Genomic DNA, 6,252 nt, shown 5'->3' with positions numbered 1-6,252 from the left:
CAAAAATATAAGCAAATAAATTATTCAACCGTGTCTATTCAATCTGTGTTGGAAGGTGAGGGGTTAAGTGGAAGCCTGTGTGCCTGTGTCTCCCCCTATCAGGACTGTGATGCCCGCTGTTCGTTTACAGAGGGCCTGGCAGTTATAATTCAACGCAATACCAGTTTCAAATGACAGTAAAATTGACCAATCATATCTTCCCTCTTAGTGGGCGGGCTTAACTGTATGATAATTTCCGCCCGCTGTGGCGACGCTAGCTGTTGAACAGCCTCCGTCTGTATGTTCTTTTCTGGTTCCACAAGGGATCCACAGAAGTGAACAGCACAAAAGCATTGAAGGCGGAGATATCGATGCAATTAAAGAAGAGGACAAGAGGCCACCGGGCGGTCCGCCTCCTACAGCTGTAGGTGCTGACCACCTACAAACAACCAAGAACAAATAAAAGAATATAAATGAATAAATACTTATACCTATCACTCACAAGTATTTTATATAATTCACTCTTTATATAAATGTGAGACATATATCTAATGAATGATAAATGATAAATACAATAAATACATATTTATCTCAAACACAAACATGAAATCAGTGAGAATAAATAAAGTCTGGAATCAGTTCATAAAGTAATAAAAGCATATAATCACATACCTTGTCAAGGTTGTCCACGCCACCCTTGCAGCGATTGTAGTCAATGATGATTTGTGGTTTCTGCTTCTCATCCTGATGTACAGCTGGCTCCGCCTTCAATGCTTTTGTGCTGTTCACTTCTGTGGATCCCTCGTGGAACCAGAAAAGAACATACAGACGGAGGCTGTTCTTAGAGGAGCTGGGGAAATCCATGGTGTCCTCAGAGATTGCGCGGAGACGGCACCCTCCACGTACAGCAGCTGCTGCTGCTATGGTGATGGATTTGCAGGCCCCTGTTGCTTCTCATACAGAAACAACTGATATAGCCATTGGCACTACTGCCACCAGAAAGAGAGGTGTGTGCTGGCTGTGCACAGGCCTAAAGAAGAGGTCCTCTACCACCTGCACCAAGTGTAACATGTGTATTTGTAGAGAGCACCAGGTCACATGCTGCAGTGCCTGCTGGTCTGCTTGAAATTAACTAAACTTTTAGTAGCTAAACTCAAAGTTGGTCCAGAGGTTAGAGAAGTCAGCCCCCATCTGTACCCCACCCTCATTAGGACCACTATGGGCCCTTGAGCAAAGGCTCTCCAGGCACCTTACATGGCTGCCTCTTGTTCCATATGTGTGTATTGTTGTGTTATGGTTAGGGGTTATAGTGAAATTCAGAGTTCTAATTCCATTGTACATTTGTGACAGCAATAACAATTACAACAAAAGTGTTCTTTCTTTCTTCAATTCCTTCTTTCTTTCTAAACTGAACACACACACACACACACACACACACACACACACACACACACTTGGGGTTTCCCCGTTAGTCACATGACTCCATAATATAACTGGCAAAATTACAAGAATTTCATTCATCAGCCTAAAATGGAAAAATGGCAGAATCCAATGGAATATAGTAAAAATGTCAAATTTCACTACTTTTCTTCAAAATGAAATACTGACATTTCAAAATGCATGGTTTTATACTGTAACTGCAGTGAGATCAAAAAACGTGGTTTCAATGGAAGTCAATGGGGCATTTTTGGCCACGAAGGTGTTCAGAGGGAATATGTGGCACTACATAAAAATTGATAATGCAATAAAATCTATTTTTTTGCTAATCTTTGATATATCCAAGACTCTAATTTCCACCAATGTCCCATCCATCTAGTATTTATTATATGGAAAATAATTCAATTTTTGTGGGTTTTTTAAACTAATAATTAATCATTCATGTAATTAAACTGTCATTTAAAAGGTTAAAATTCTGGAAATGATTGAATATTTGATCATTTTGATTAGGGCTGAAGTAGATTAAGTGATTTATGAAAAAAAAGCAAAAAAAAAATGTTGACATATGAGGATTTTATTGCTGATTTTGTGCATGTACATTTTTGCCACAAAGGTGTCCAAAGGGTGCAAAATATGAAATCTGGCACTACATAAAAAATAATAATGCAATCAAAACAATTTTGTTACTAATCTTTGCCATATCTAAGACTCTAATTACCACCAATGCCCCATCTGTCTACTGTTTGTTTTATGGAAAATAATCAATTTTTTGTGTTTTTTTCCAAAAAAATTGCAATACTTCAAATAATTTAACAGTCATTTAAAGGGTTAAAATCCTGAAAATAATTTCATGTTTGGTAGTTTTGAGTAGGTCTGAAATTGATTAAGTGATTTATGAAAAAAAAGCAAGATAAAATATTGATGTATTATGATTTAAGAGCAGTTTTTTGGTGCGTGTCCATTTTTGCCACGAAGGTGTCCAGAGGGTGCAAAATTTGAGGAGGGCATGAGGGTTAAAGCTACTCAAGATAATTTGGATCCTCTACAGTTTGCATATTGCCCCAGAAGGGGATTTGATGATTCTAAACTATTTTTGCTGGATGTACTTCATAGACATCTTGAAGGACCTAAGACAAGAGCAAGAATTCTATTTGTGGACTTTTCTTCTGCATTTAATACATTATTAGCTGAGAAACTTGTACATTACTTTAGATTAGAGTATGGGCTGATACGTTGGAGTATGGACTTTTTGACCAAGAGGTCACAGAGAGTACTTGCAAATGGAACCCTCTCAGATATTATGTATACCTCAAGGTATATTATGTATACTGGTTCACCTCAAGGGTGCGTATTGTCCCCGTTATTATTATTCGTTATTATTCATCCTATACACTGATATCTGTAGGAGTGGTCATGAAAATCAGTATATGGGTCATTCCACCGAATGAGTGCCATTTGCATGTTGGAACTCTTCCAAATGAAACTTAATTTTGTATCTTTTTTTAAGTCTGGATCTATATATTTAACTATTCAAAACATGTATTGGTCAATCTCAGACAGCTGTATTTTATTTTTTACAAGGTTTCTAACCCAAAGATGGTTACATTTTTCTCAGTCCTGTTACCAAAACTTGTGTGACATTTAAAAAGCCTGTTTAAAAGAATGCCAGCTAATTTCTTCGATTTTCCCTCAAGAAAGTGTTTATTTTAAAGAAATTGTCGACTACATGTTCAAATAATTTATATTTATGACTAAAACATCACTATATATACACACATGTTATATTTTTGGAAAAGATGCAAAGCCATTTTTATCTTTTCAAGAAGACTCAAACCTGAAATTAATATTTTTTATATCATGTAATTTATTAAACAAAGAATAATAATAATAATTTTAAAGAATAATTTAAAATTTTAAAGAATAATCAAGTAACAGGAATGAAGATTGGGTAACAGGAATGAACACTGAGTAACAGGGACATGTGCCATGTGTGTGTGTGAACTTCTCTGGCCTTTTCTAAGACATCTTCTCTAACCTGGCCCAGAGCTCTTTTTTTATTTCCATATAGCGACCTGTGACTGGCCTCAGGGGTGGGATAATACACAAAACATCCTCAAAAAAGTACCAAAGCACGTCTTCACGTGTTGGCCAGAAAAACCTGTTGACCCCTATTTTGTGCATGCAACGGATCTCAACATGTGTTTCACTTGTATCTATGATGATGCCCGGGTATATGTCACTCTCGTACTTCACAACACACCATTTGCCAACAACTTCAGGACTTTGCCACTGAACTTCCATGGCTTCCATGGGAGTCGTCTGATGACTGAATTTGAAATGCTTTGTGTAACCCTGGTGAATTGTTGTGTCTCACTCATACACTGATTTTATTTATTTATTTTTTTTCCTTTTCTCATTCGTTATTTACAGGCGATTTTGCCTTAATATTACATTAAGGATAGAATATTGGCAGACGCTCCCTTGGGCCCCTCCCCCCATATGAGGAGTGATCCGTTGTTTTTTTCCAAACGGTTTTTTTTTTCCACCGTGACACACACGGAGATTAGTGATGGGATTTTCGGCTCTATTTTGAGATGCGGCTCTAATGGCTCTTCTTACTGTGGAGAGCCGGCTCTTTTCGGCTCCCAAACGGCTCCCCATATATATTTTTAACATTATTAATTAATTAATAGCTTAAACCTAATTTTATAACATTTTGTTTCATTATTGACATTGTTAAGTAAAAATGCTGCATAACAATGCTTTATTAATAAAAGTTTTATTATAACCAATTATTAAATTATCACAAAATAGAACGCGATACAGCTTGGCCAATTGCCTACCGTTTCCACAAAAAAAGTGGAGACCTTTTGTTTTCAGTGTTTTCCCACCACATTATTAACTGAAAGCTGCGTGTGATTGGTCAGATGTGTGGAGCACACGCTTGACATGCGGGAGAAGTTCTTTGCAGTGTTGTCTGAAACGATATGGGTGGTAGTATAAAAGAAACACCCCTAAAAAACAAGGAAAAACAGGATTTTACCTGACGAAAATTAATGTTGCATTGTGCTCCAGGTTTGAAAAGTGCTAAAGTAGGCTAAAGTACTTGAATATGTAACTGTATTTTGTTTCACAACAAATAGATTTCTGACTGAATCGATGTGATAAAAAAGCGAATTATTTCGAATTATTTCGAGTACATGTATAAATATTTAAGTTTAAGGTGCTGGGAAATATTGAAAATGGCAAGTGACGTACAAGTGCTTGAATTCCACCTTGTAAAGGTGTATGAACCCGGCATCAGGGGCGGATCTACCGGGGTGGCATGGGGTGCCACCCCTGCTGCCACCCCAGTTGGCAGCAACAAATTAAAAGAAAAGTTATGGCCATTTGACATTTACGAGCGCAAATCTCCAATGTCCGACGGCAGTGAACACGGCAAAAGATTACGTCAGACCGGCAAGAGACTGATTGGTCTGGAGAAGAAAAAAAAAACCCGCAAAGAGGCGGAGCCAGGAGGAAAGAAGACACGGGAGAAAAGAGGTAAAAACTGATTGCTATATATATTAAAAAATGAAATTACAGTGAAAGCACATTGTCATTGTTAGTATTGTTGCGATGCTGATTTTGAGATGATATAAATCAGGTTAAATAACGTTATTTCGCTATACATGTCAAGTTATCTGGGTCTGACGTTAGTTGTGTGTAAAGTAGGTTAAGCTAATACTAGGTATGCTGACGAACCAACGTTCGATGCGAAAAATTCTGGCTCAGTAATGTGTTCCAAACTACGTTGTACTTTTGTAAGGGTGTCATATAACATCACTCCTCACCGCCTAGCAGGTGTATGTTTTTTCCTGAATAATACTGTGACTTCGTTAAGCACAACCCAGCCAATCATCAGGCACTATTTATAGTCAACTCTGAGGCGATTTCAGGTCGGGAGACCAGCGAGAAGATACTTTGTTGTTTTCAAGCGGTCTGTTTTCTTCATCAACGCTCCGGACACCATCGAAATATATGTGGACCTAAAAATACAGCTTTTATCTCAATACTGACCAAATTTAATCGAAATCCGTGCAGGCGAAAGTATTTTACTAGACCGCGGAAAATAAGTAGTCATGATTGACATTGGTGTATCGAACGTCACGGTAGCTAGCAACTTTAGGCTAAAAGCGGCGTCTCGGTTTAACTCGTTCCCACAGTGTTTTCTTGAAATCGGTACTGATACCAGTGTTGTGTAGTTTAATCTAATTGTTTTCTGATATAACTTGTTGTTAAATGGTAATATAGTTAACATCACTTCGAATTAGATTATGATTAATTATTAATTATGATTAATTCGAATTAGATTATGTGAATTTCAGTCACACGACTTCTATTGTAATTATTAATGTATTATATTTTAATGTGATACATGATATTATAAATATCATAACTTTATCAATTCTAAACCAATTTTCAAAATCCAGGTATCATTTTAAAGGTATATTTTAGCTCTGTCTAGATATGTGATTCTTTTAAATCTTGGGGATGTTTGAAAATTTTGTCATCATACCTACTAATACTGATTCAATGTCTGTCAAAAACATTATAAAGTTTCTTGGGAATCTTACAGAAATGAAGAGGAAAGGTAATATTCATAGTTTTTTCTCACCAAAGAGAAAGGCGCCAGAAACAGAAACTGAAAAACAGAGCAAGGTAAACGAAGATGAGGTGGAAGGAGAGAGAGAAGAGAAGGATAAGGTGGAAGGAGTGAGAGAAGAGAAGGATAAGGTGGAAGGAGTGAGAGAAGAGAAGGATAAGGTGGAAGGAGTGAGAGAAGAGAAGGATAAG

Source organism: Brachyhypopomus gauderio, chromosome 12 (genome assembly GCF_052324685.1).
Source record: "Brachyhypopomus gauderio isolate BG-103 chromosome 12, BGAUD_0.2, whole genome shotgun sequence".
NCBI lineage: Eukaryota > Metazoa > Chordata > Actinopteri > Gymnotiformes > Hypopomidae > Brachyhypopomus > Brachyhypopomus gauderio.
This window is presented reverse-complemented; position numbering follows the sequence as displayed.